The sequence below is a fragment of the Antedon mediterranea genome, chromosome 6 (assembly GCF_964355755.1).
Source record: "Antedon mediterranea chromosome 6, ecAntMedi1.1, whole genome shotgun sequence".
Lineage (NCBI taxonomy): Eukaryota > Metazoa > Echinodermata > Crinoidea > Comatulida > Antedonidae > Antedon > Antedon mediterranea.
The window spans coordinates 14,530,199-14,544,217 of record NC_092675.1 but is presented as its reverse complement, the minus strand read 5'-3'; positions in this window follow the sequence as shown (position 1 = coordinate 14,544,217).

The following is a 14,019-nucleotide window of genomic DNA, read 5'->3' as shown; positions in this document are numbered from 1 at the left end:
GATTACTAATCTGTTTAAACGAATTACTAATTCGTTTAAACGAATTAGTAATCCGTTTAAACAAATTATTAATTTGTTTAAACAAATTACTAATTTGTTTAAACGGATTACTAATTCGTTCAAACGAATTACTAATTCGTTCAAACAGATTAGTAATCCGTTTAAACAAATTATTAATTTGTTTAAACAAATTATTAATTTGTTTAAACAAATTATTAATTTGTTTAAACAAATTACTAATTTGTTTAAACGGATTACTAATTCGTTTGAACGAATTAGTAATCCGTTTAAACAAATTATTAATTCGTTTGAACGAATTAGTAATTCGTTTGAACAAATTAGTAATCCGTTTAAACAAATTAGCAATTCGTTTGAACGGATTAGTAATCCGTTTAAACGAATTACAACATATACTTTAAATGGCACTTGTTGTATATGTTGCAATTCGTTTGAACGGATTACTAATTCGTTTGAACAGATTATTAATCCGTTCAAACGAATTACTAATTCGTTAGAACGGATTACGTTCGAAAAACATATACTTCAAATGGCATTAATGGGCTTTCGTACAAATACTCAAATAGGTGTTGACATTTCTACTTTAACAACCATGAATCACAATTAAATAAAATTTGGTACTCATAAATTTCAGGGCATAAATCATCATATGGCAATACAATTACGTGCGTAGCGCATGTAACGCATGCGTACGCGCGCTTAAAATTTAAAAAATTTATTTTCGATGAAATAAGAGTACGTTTCAGGCAATTTTAAGCGTTTACAAAATTGCCATGAGTGCGCAGATTTTTGCGCGCGCACTGCGCGTTAAATGTTATTGCGCACTCTTTTTGCCCGATTTCTGTTTTCTTGACTTACTTTTCAACTCGAAATTACGTTATACGAGCACGTCAAAAGTGACAGGCTACGCACGTGTAAATTAAAAAAATATAAATGTTTTTAAACATTTCAACATTTTTAAACATGTTCAGTAATTTCGGTCAGTATAGTTCACTATGTCGGTCGGTCCGTCTGTCTGTCGGTCTGTCTGTCTGTCTGTCGGTCTGTTTGTCTGTCGGTCCGGTATCACTATGCATTGTAGCACGCGACTTTATGGCTGTTGGCCTTGTTTTTACTAAGTATTAATAGCACCACTTTTAAAGTGGCAGTATGACCACACCCGACGCCTCGGGCCGGGTTCTCAATAGTATGGATTGACGTAGAATGGTCCTGACATTCCAGAAATGTGCCACTTGCCCCGGCCCAGTGCGGGCAAGTACGTGTTTTAAAGCAACTTAAAATGCGTATTTTTAGTGTTATTTTACTAAGTATTAATAGCACCACTTTTAAAGTGGCCATATGACCACACCCCGACACCTCGGGCCGGGTTCACAATAGTATAGATTGACGTAGTATGGTCCTGGCTTTCCAAAAATGTGCCACTTGCCCCGGCCCAGTGCGGGCAAGTACGGATTTTAAAGCAATTTAAAATGCGTATTTTTAGCATTAATTTAGTAAACACCACTTTTAAAGTGGCCATAATGATTAATTAATGTTAAAAATACGCGAAACCTATTTCGCTTTATGGTGAAATATACTGTATACGTAATATGATATAGAGTATATCTCGTTTTATTACTCGGGGTACCTGAGTCTAGGACTCTCTCATCTTTTCCTCTTCTTCTACCATCCACACACTATTGAGCAAAAAGTGCGATTTATAAAGTACTACTCCTCCCTTATTCGTTGTAGTATTGAGCTCGGATTTAGCATGAATATACTACAAGGACATGTCCTCAAAGCTATAGAGAGCCGGATTTTTGATGTGTATGTGACGTTACACATCCGGTCTTATGACGTCATTACAGCTTCTTTCGCTGTACCACGAGTATTGCACATTCGTGCTTGTTTCTTTTACAACGACAACATTTAGCGTTACCTATCGAAATTTGTGGATATCACAGGGTTATTTTCACACACTCGCGCTGTTGTTCAACTGGCTTCCGGGTCCGTCACTTCCGGCAAAATGGCCGTTGGTGGCGCCATTCAATATTAAATAAAAAAATATTTTAGTGGTTCAACGTATCGTGAACTACTGAAATTAATTTGTTTTAGATATTCAACTATCAATTATATTGATTAAAGGCATTTACTTTACATGAACTACAATTTGTTTTAGTAATTTAACTTTTATTGTAGGCCTTTACTTTTATGTGAACTACAATGTGATTTTAGTGATTCAACTGAATCATGAACTACAATTTTTGTTTTAGATATTCAAATATCAATTATAAAGTCCTTTACTTTACGTGAAATACAATTTGTTTTAGTAATTTAACTAATTATTTATGCTATTTATTAATAATTTTATCAAATTTAGGTGCGATTCAATGTTACTATAGGAGGCCATGCCTACCAGGGAAACACCTTTACTGTTTATCGATTATTTCTGTTGCTTGCTCTATTTATAATTATAAATGGTGTCTACTACGACCGAAATATAAGTAGGCTACGAAAGTTGTTATTTGATCATTTTGTTCCAAAATTAACAAGATGCTGTTATCATGATATATTGTGATACAAATGTTAAAGCCCCGCTCACTGTCACCCACGTTGATAAACTATGCTTTTAGTCTCTTGGTACGGTCACGTTAGAGACTGTTTCAGTGATTGATGACCCCTATTAACGGTTTCCTCCTGTGTGTAACGTTCAGATAATATATATAATAATATAATATGTAGCCTATATTATACATATACTGTTCTTTACAATTATATTATTTGCATTAATACCAATTGTTGTAATACCAATTGTTGAAAGTTTTTACATCATTTACAGGGAGAATTAATGTACATTTTGTTTACAAATAAATAAATCTATTGAGTAACTTTTCCCCTTTACGTTCCTAACCACCGATTGCTGTCAAGTGTCCATATATCATTGCTGACAGGGGACGTAATCAATCATAATTGGTATACATTTCGCATCTTAGTCCAGTCAATCTAGTGATATTTAGAGGTAAACCCACCACAAATTGCAATAGTAACGAAACATTAATTTTTTCATTCCAAATGTAGTTTATAATGACATATTAAAAGTCACCGAAAATTGAAGCATTGGAACACATTATTTTTTACGTAATCTCAACAACTATATAGTGATTTTATTCCATAAATATTTTGGGGTAGGGGGGTAACATTTATGCCCATAACTTGTGGTTTTATAATCCAATCTCAATAATCTTGATATCAATGTGTAGAATATATATTTCTTTCTAATATGCAATTTAAAAAAACAAAATACAACATGTATTTATATAACTAGAGGTCAAAAGGTTATTGACCTTTTACAAAAACTCATTTTTTTCCTTAAAAAAAAGGATTAACTGTAATATTGTGCCATAATTGTATATGCATTTAATCAAAATTGTGTTTTATCTGTACCTATCGATATATAAAATAGGAAACATGATGTTAACTAGAAGAATTTTAAAAGTAATGATGTAGGCTACTATTCTTATTGAAATTGATTCTTGATCAAATGTAATGTAAACAATTTTGGGGTAAGGGGTAGCGTTTATGCAAATTTGTTGACGACACTGTCTTGCTGTCTCTCCTTCAAAATTCACAGGACGGTCATGGTTCCGCATTAGATGGTTTTATCCAATTTTGTGGAAACTCCTACTTGGAACTCAATGTGACCAAAACCAAGGAGATTATTGTAGATTTTAGGAAGGAGAAAGGACGCAGCCCTCTGGTATCCCCCACAAATGACGAACCAGCGATATTGTCCATTCCTTTAAATACCTAGGTACTATATTTGAGGACATTCTCAGCTGGGAATTAAATAAAGAGGCAATAGTAAAGAAAGGACACCAGAAACTTTATCTGTTAAGGAAGCTGAACCATTTTAATGTCGATAAAAGTAATTCTCATGGTTTTTCATAATTCCTTTATTGAGAACGTTTTAACTTGTTTCCTTTATATGCTGGTTTTTTAGTCTTAGGGTCAAAAAGAGAAACTCACTACAAAGAATTGTTAACTTAAGTTCTAAATTAATAGGTTGTCAACTTCGTAGCTTATCTTCCTTCTGTGACATGCAAACTCTAGAAAAAAGTAGAGCTATTCTTGTTAACCATGCCTTGTTCAGTGATTTCGAGCTCATGCCTCATGGGCGTCGCTTTCAATGCCCGGCATGTAGAACAAACTGGAAAAGAAATTCGTTTTTGCCAATTGCCATCCGACTCTTAAATTCTTGAACTTTGACTCTTGTTATATTGTACTGTATATTGTGATATTTTTGTATATTTTGTAAGATCATTTTAATCCAGACCTTTTTATTTGAATTGCTCCGTGTGGGATGATATTGTTTAATACTTCAAATAGAAAAGGACTCACAACTTATATGTCATCAGTATCACTTTCTTGTTCGGGTATTAGTACAGTGCAATGCCATTGCATTCACCACATGTAGTTCTAGTTACCCTGAATGCTTCAAGGAGATACTTGGGTTCTGGCTTTAAGTCTGTGTGTAGAGGAACCATGTTTCCATCATCTGATCTTCCATCCCCAATCCTCGGTACACATATCAACCCCACTCTATTGCTAAAAGATAACTTGAACTTGAACATGATGTTAAGTACCTTGGTTGTGGTACGATTATGAAGTTGGCGATATGCGAGGTTGTACTTGTAGATGGGATGGAGTCATTCCACGTTGTCCAGGTAGTCCATTGTACAGACGCACTAAACCATTTTCTCTAGCAACCACAATGTCATCCTTTGTAGCTTGTTTGCATCTGAAGACTACAGCATAATGTCAGAAATAAGTGCAATGACAAGCTTTTTTAGAGCCACTTGTTTTCCAATTCCGAAAACTTTGGATGTTGTGTCACCAGTATCGCATGAGCAAACAGAAGGTTATCACAGATGTCTCTCAAAAGTACTGTTTGAACCAGTTTGATAGTCCAGCATCTCAGCTCCAGTCTAAAGAATATCACAAGATGTTTTAAATGCTTGACTGCAGAGGAGCACTAGTAGATCCGTGTCATCGGATGATGTTTTCCTGTTTGCTGATTCAATGGTTTTTTGTACTATCCGAAAGTTCAAATACTAGTTACGAAGATTTATAAATTGTTGTTTGTTACAGAAAGTGATCCTATTTTGTGGCACATGTCACTGGTAAAATGTACAGGGATACTACCACCTGACCCGCCTTACCATGTGCGCCGTCTTTGGTGGATGAGCCGCTTTCATAATTATCAAAGACTATGCAGAGCAATATTTTTTACAGATCTCTACACTATTCCATGGAATGCTGTGCAGGAGAGCACTACCATCTAAAATGTAGGCCTACTGGACATCATTCAGTGAGTTGGATGTATTAGACTATTCAGAAGAAGTTGTTTCCACGTGGCATCATGTTGGTTTATTAGCTGAAAGTATTGTAAGTTGGTAGTTTCAAAAAGTGGTGGTGGATAACAAAGTCACCTCGAGTCTCCTCTGGAACTGTAGGATTGATGCACACATATGACTTTATTGCCAGGATCTTGAATACATTGCAAGACTTTCTGGCCAAAATATTCAATGCTTAATACCACATTGCTAATATTCCGAGTCACCTGCAGTAACTCCCGTGTCAATGGTATGAAGTCTCTGAGTCGTAACCAAATGGATTTTTCAATTGCCATTGTGTTTCTGACGTGTGGCCATAAGGTCTTATGTTGGCCGCTGCTGGAGATACTATTACAAGGCATTACATACATTTCAGCGCAGATTTGGTCTGGATGTACGCATTCCTATTCTCTTGCCAAACCTCTGGTTTTCTTTGAGGCTTCTCATAGAAACTTTTTCAATCACCAGGTCTGTTGACAATCCAGCCTAGATGGTCCGAACGTCATACAACATGGAGGTCATTGTCAAACTGCTGTTGAACATTTTGTATTTCCACTGGTTAAAAAATAGTTATACATCCCAATATAAATACTGTAACCATGGCAACACAAATGCCATCTGGAAAAAATGGAATGTAGATCATCCAGAAGCAACAGGAACGGAGATGTCACTCATCTGCATCTTGAACTGGTCATGTGTATCGCGTTGGACTGAAATGTTCACCCCAGGGTATCCCTCCTGTGTGTATACCATTGTTGTTTACATTGAAAACAACATTTTTAGCCAAAATTGACACATTATGTTGTGTTTTTCCGCAAAAATGACATTCTAAATAAAATGTTATGACTATAAGTCTGATATCACTGAATAGGAAATTTAATAAGCTTTCGGAGACATAAATCCCACTTGTATATAATGTATTTTAAATGGTTAAATTTATGTAATTAATGGGGCATATTAATTTTGACTTAAAATGACCTTTATTGACCTCTGACCCCTTGACCCAATGCTTGGATTTTCGGTGACTTTTAGTATGTCGTTCTACACATTATATAGAATTTAAAAATACTAGCTTTGTTACTATTGCAATTTGTGGTGGGTATATCATTAGATTGACTGGACTATCTTACCAAACTTATTTTCAGTACAGGTTCAACTCTCACACACACATTCGGCGGAAGACCGAATATAATAATTAGCCTATATTGTTCTCTATTCGTACATTTTTTTAACTCTAATTTGCTACATTACCCTGGAAGCGATATTTTTGGCGTACCTAATTTATGGACCACCATGAAACATCACAAAATAAACATACATTACTCATCAGTCATATGCATAGGTGTCACATGGGCTTCAATTTTCAGAGGCGTTGGTCATGTTTTCGATGACCATTCGGGTACACCCACTAGAGGATGCGCGAGCGAACCCTCTAGTATAATACAATTGATAGATGCCTACTACGTATACTTGAACATAGTACTTATGAATTTTTGAGACTGACATTTTACAGTTTTCTTTCCAGAATTATGAAAAGCAAACAGAATGTTAAATTGTATATTCATAGATAACATGGTTAGATTCCAGAATGTATTTTAAATGGAGAGGCACTATGTCAACAGATAATTAATTGGTCCTCTCTCCATGACTTTCTGATGGTAGTACTGTAGTTATATTATATATGGACAGTTTGTCTGAAAACAGTGAAATTAGTTTTACTAAATGACTCATGTCTGTTTCTAATCATCATTACCCTTATAATATTCAGTATAAGTTCGTTTCAACAACATTTATGTTAAATAAAACAACCACTAGTCTTTAAACAGGTTAATTATGGAAAAATAAATCTTTAAAAACTAAATTTAAATTGTAATTTATTTACTGATTTTTTGGTTTATATTTTTTGCGTGTATATATTTGATTTTTAGTCGTGTGCAACGCTACTCTACAGCTCACTATGTTGGTCGGTCGGTTGGTCGGTAAACACTAACATGAGCACGCGACGGCAGCCATGTATATGGCCTTGTTAATGATACGACATCCTTGAAAAATAGTTTTCGGTGAACAAGTTTTCGCATTTTCCGACTCACATTTTCCGACCCGCATCTCGCATATTTCAACTCATAACTGGCATTTTCCGACTTGCAACTCGCAAAAAAGAAACCCTCATCTTGAGATTGATCAACAACCAATATACTATTGTAATTACATTAGGAGGATTAAAATGTATTGTCCCCTAAAAATGTAGATTAATAAAATCAGATTTTGAATAAAGCAAAAAGACTGTAAAATAAAATAAATAAACTAAAATGTTTTGCTTTAAATTAAAGTTTTTTCAGGTAAATAATTTTAGTTTCGATCCAATTTGAAGTGAATAACTATTGAAAAATGGCATATAATCAACAAAAACAATTTTAAACAAGTATTTTTTTTATGGTGTTCTTGAATAAATTTTTAGTATTAAACAGGCAGTCCAGAGACATTTGGTTAGATATGAGCTAGGTACCAATATTTGACTATTTAAGTGTGTAAATGGGAAGTCAATGTAAATGGGAGTCTGCCGGGAACCCCCTGCTGCGTCTAGACCGGGGGACCCTGAAAGGTGCTAAAAAATCGGCACCAATTAGATGAGAGAAATACCACCAAATTTCACCACCATGGGATGCCTATTGGCATCCTTATACCAATATCACCAACGACAGACATTTTGTCTGCTGCAATACTGTATGCCCGCCAGCGATTTTTTTTTTCGTACATAAGTTGGGGACCCCCTCATGAAACGTCACAAAATAAACATGAATAATTCATCAGTTAAATTTTCTTGTTCCGTGTGCACCCAAGCGTATAGCAACAAGAAGTGATAACAGTAGTTTACACAGTGCGGTACGATTCTAGGCCTATCTCCGCTGTGGTTGCCGCGTGCGATTTCATAATAGAATAGCGGCGTTTTGTGTGGATTGTCGAAATAATCAGCCTTTAGTTTATGGTGTGTTTAATATAATTTATTACTAAAGAATTACGTGTTAAAATTATAGTTTCTATTGATACTATACTATTAGGCCTAATTACTATTCTCTAAACCCGTGTCTATTCTAGAGTAGTAGCTGTGTTGGTGTGTGTGACGTGTGTGTTAGAGTCAGCAAAATTAAACAATAAACATTACACAAAAATACATTTTTTATTCTCGTGGGTCTAACCTTCCCATCGCATGTGTTCATATACGCGCATTTTTAAAGTTCCTTTGATTACATGCATATTGTTTGATAATAAAATAGCAGAATTAAAAAAATACAGTACACAAATTATACACATTCTTTATTCTTGTGGGTCTAAGCTTTCTTTGGGCTATGTCCAATGAATTACTACTTAGTGTAAAGTCTTGCCTAGCTGTCGATTAGCCTCGACTCGACACATTTTGCATAGTGGTGTGTGTGTGTGTGAAGAAGAGTGCGCGAAGGCAATCACGTGAATTGACTTAGAATCCTAGGCCGACTGTAAAAGTATCGTATCGCAGTTGTGTAATCACTTCTTGTTGCTATACGCTTGGGTGCACAAGGAACAAGAAAATTTAACTGATGAATTATTCATGTTTATTTTGTGACGTTTCATGAGGGGGTCCCCAACTTATGTACGAAAAAAAAAATCGAGGGAGGGCCTAAAAATGGGGATAGCATAGATGAGTGAGGTACCACTCAAAATTAATGCCAAATGAACAAGTTGTGTTCATACAATACTAAATGGGTAACGACAGACTAATTGTCTGCTGCACCGCAAGTGCCAGACACCCTAAAGTTTGACTAGAGACTCCCCTTCCCCCAACTGGCCTAGATTAGATATTGTAGATACTGTACCACCATCAACTAATGTTATATGATTTAGCACATTGTAAGAAATGCTAAATTACCTATTACAGACTATCTGTACATGTCTTGGCCCTGGCAGACCCCTCTAAAGTTCGACTAGAGACCCCCTTCCCCCAACTAGCCTAGCTTAGATATTGTAGACACCACCAGCAACCAATGTTGTATGATTTAGCACATTGTAAGGAATACCAACTGTTGTATATAGTAAATTATATATGTAAAGTAAGGGCTCTAGGTACACAGCGTGTACAACTAAACATTTTTTCAGAAGAGAGAGAGAGAACAATTATGGCACGCCAAAGGCGTCGTTACAACATGCATATATAACACATCCTCCCTACCATTTTAAGAATAGTAAAGACTATGAAGTTTGATTTCTAAAACATGTAATTAGAGTTCTGTACTGTTCTGTAATCATTCGTAATTATAATGTTTCAATCAAAGTTTTCTGTATAGTATCTTTCAATGCAAATCACAAATAATAAAGTTCAACTAAAATCAACCTCTTGTTTCATGTCTATTTACAAGTGTAGTCTCTTTGGTGGGCGAATATTATTTCTTTTTTGGATATCGACGTATGGGTGCAGTTTCTTGTGTAAGAGATGCGCTGCCAGTTGTAACAGGTGTGTCGGTGTTAACATTTCGAGTAAGGTTATCTGATTGTGGAGCGTCTGTTGGATTTAGTATTTCTGGAACATGGTCATCCGGGGTGAATATTTCTGTAGGAGTGACATTCACCATAGTTGGGTGTAGTTGATCAGCATGACGCCTCCATAGTGTTCCTCCAAGTCCTGTGTCAACTGTGTAAGATAGTGGACCAGTTTTTCCATGTATTTGAGCTGATATCCATTTCTGGTTTGTGTTACGATAATCACGGACCATTACTGATTGTCCGGGTTGAAACTCTCGGATGCTGGTTCCACAATGTTTTGCAAACTGCATACGATCTTGACCTTTCAAGACAGTAGCTGTTAGATCCGGTTTCAAAAGATCCAAACGTGTTCGTAGATTGCGTCCGTAGAGTAATTTTGCAGGTCTTTCCTTGGTAAGTGTATGAGTTGTTCTGTACTTAAACAGAAATGTACTCAGATGTTGCTGTGTAGTGAACGACAACTGTTTCCTCTTGATTGCTTAATGGCCAATTTAAACGTTTGCACAAATCTCTCTGCTAGGCCATTTGTTCTGGGGTGATATGGGGATGATGTGGTATGTCAAATACCATTTGCTTTCATGAAATCTGTAAATTCCTCCGACTTAAATTGAGCACCGTTGTCCGATACAATTTGTCTGGGAATACCATATTGGCTAAACATAATTCGCAATTTCTCAATAGTCAGTTGTGCTGTAGTAGATCTCATTGGATAAACTTCTGGCCATTTGCTATGGGCGTCAACAACAATTAAAAACATAGAGTTCATGAACGGCCCTGCAAAATCTATATGTAAGCGATCCCATGGGGCAGATGGCCACTCCCAAGGGTCTACCGGTCCGGATTTTAGCATTTTGCTTGTTTGCTGGCAACCGATACAATATTTACAAACTTGTTCAATTTCGCAATCAATGTTAGGCCACCAGATGTAAGAGCGAGCTAAGTTTTTCATCTTAACAATCCCAATGTGTCCATCATGTATTTCATTAAGAATAGCAGCACGAAGTCTATCTGGAATTAGTACTCGATTTCCCCACATTAAACACCCTTGATGGCAAGTAAGTTCTGTCAGGAAGTTTGTTAGTCCCTTTTAAAACAGTATCTAATACGTGTGACAGAATCTGATCTTTCTGTGTTTCTTTCCGTATTTCTGTTACTTGATATCGGCAACCTTTCAATCTGGGAGGTGTAGAATGTAGATGCCTCATCGACGTAATCAATCACATCTGTAGGTATAGGCAATCTATACTCAATCCATCAGCATTCCCATGAGCGTGCGTGTTGTGATATTCGATATCATATGTATGTCCAGATAGGTAAAGGGCATATCTTTGTAGTCTTGCAGCAGTCATTGCTGGAATTGACTTTTGTTGATGCAAGATGCTTACTAGCGGCTTATGATCTGTAACCAAAGTAAAATGTCAGCCATGCAGGTAAGTATGAAACTTTTGTATTCCCCAATAAAGTCCTAATGCTTCCTTGTCTATTTGGGCATAGCCCTTTTCAGCTTTTGTTAAGAAGCGAGAAGCAAATGCAATTGGTCTTTCACTTCCGTCTGGCATAATATGTGAAAGAACGCTACCAAGGCCGTATGGCGATGCATCACAGGCTATTTTAACTGTTAGTTCAGGATTATAGTGGCATAGAACTTGATCTGAAGTTATAAGTTCTTTGACCGCTTTAAAAGCTTCATCACATGAATGTGTCCATTTCCAAGTTTTTTTCATTTTGTAAAAGTCCATTCAAGGGTGCGACTATGGACGATAAGTTTGGCAAAAACCTACGATAGTAATTTATTAAACCCAAGAATGATCGCATTTGCTGTTTGTTGTCAGGTTTTGGCGCATTGATAACTGCATGGATCTTGTCAGGGGATTTCTGTAACCCTTTTTCAGTTATCACATGACCACAGCATGTGATGTCTTCTTTGAAAAACCCACATTTCTCACGATTTACTCTTAAGTTGTATTTCTCTAATCTCTTTAAAACTGAGCTGTGTCCAAGTTTTTAAAGTGTTCCTCAGTTGTTTTTCCGCCATCATATCATCCAATATGCAAGATGTAAAGGGTACATTTTGCAGTACCTGGTCCATCGCTCTTTGCCAGATTGCAGGAGCTGAGGCTACACCAAATGGAAGTCGGTTATATCTAAATAACCATTTATGCGTATTAATAGTTAACAGTTCCTTTGAAGTGTCTTCCACTTCCATCTGTAAATATGCTTGTTTAAGGTAAATTTTTGTAAATTTCTGACCTCCTGCTAGAGATGCAAAGATATCTTCTATTTTAGGTAATGGGTACTGTTCTACTTTCATCACAGGGTTAATTGTAACTTTAAATTCACCACAGATTCTAACTTGCCCTGACTTCTTCTGTACAGGTACAATGGGAGCTGGCCATTCGCTGTATTTCACAGGGCTAATAATCTCTTGATTTTGTAGTCGTCCAAGCTTTTTTTCGACCTTGTCCCTCATTGAATATGGGACATTTCTTGGCTTGTGGTAGAGTTGAGAACTTGAGCGGCGTTTTGTGGGTACCTATTTTGTGCTAGACAGATAGCAATAAACAATGGATACCGATTTCGAATAAGAACCGAAATGTATTTATTATACGTTTTCGTATTGTTTCGGGCTTAAACCAGTATACTTTTGACATATGATTTGCATATAGCATAGGTTCATAGTTGACTTCCTCTCCCTGTACATACTGTACATTTTTTTTAAGGTTACCAGTGTTAGGCTTTGACAGATTATTGTCTTTTTTTTCTTCATGCATACTTTTTCTAGATGTCCTTCCTTGGAACAGTAATTGCAAACAGTATGTATGTGCCTGCAGCGATCTGCTTTATGGCCTGTATTACCACATCTGTAACATGCAGTGTGTAGATGCTTTACTTTGTTTATGACCTTGGTGTCTTTTAGATTGGTAATTTTTTGTAGTAAATTTATTTACATTGCTCTCACCTGAAGTATTTGGTGTCCTTGTTTTCTGAAATTCTGTAGCATCACGACTTGCTGTTTCCATAGCTACAGTGGTTTTAATTGCATCATCTAATTTAAGGTCATGAACCGCCATTAAACGTTTCTGAATGTTCTCTTGACGCAATTCAACCCGCAGACGAAAATGTCTCGCAGTGTCGAGGTCAAAGTGTTTCCAAAATTGCAATGAATGGCTAACCTTCGTAGTTCAGCAATGTATGAAGCAATGCTTTGGGTGTCACGAAACCTAAGACCACGAAAGCTAAGACCCCCTAAGACCTAAGATCACGAAAGCTAAGACCCAACACCTAAGATTACAAATACTAAGATATACTACAGCTTAAAAACAATACTTGTTTATCCATACATAATTTTAAACACATTAGGTTTCATTTATTACCATAAATATGATTTAATACTACCGCAAAACATAGATAAACTCACATTATTTTCGCCCGTTGAGTAATTTTTTTTTTTGTCTTTACAACAAACAAACTTGACGGGTTGTTTGTTGGTATACATTTACTCCATTGTGTTGGTTCAGAGGATGTTTTTCTTACGCACCTGCCTTTCTTGTATTTTGACTCCAAATTTGTTGACTAACTTTATCCTTAACACCACACTTTAAAATTAGGACTTATAAGTACTTTCAGAAGGAGAAACACATAATAACAAATAAATAAATCCTTTAAATTGATGATTTTACAGATGTGTTTCTTTGTATACTGAAATGTAACTCCTCGAGCTCCCCATGCCCAATGTTTTTGTTTCTATGGAGCGCCAAAAGAGCAACAATAATAGTACAAGTATAAAAACAGAAAAAAACGAAACAAAAAAACTTATCATGATTTTTAAATTAAAATTTATTTGCCAGTATTTATTTCTTCGTACTTGCATGATTATACTATTATCATTACAATTTTAATTTTACATTGTTCCATCCACACTGTAGATGGACTCCACAGAGTTTTCAGCCCTCTATATAATTTTTGCTCTTTTGACGTTCCATAGAAACAAAAACATTGAACATGGGGTAGGCCTACTGTACTGTAGGCTAGTCATTTTGTGTGCGAGAAAAACGTCTGTAAAATCATCAATTTAAAAATGTATTTGTTACTTTTTATGTGATTCTTTTTCATG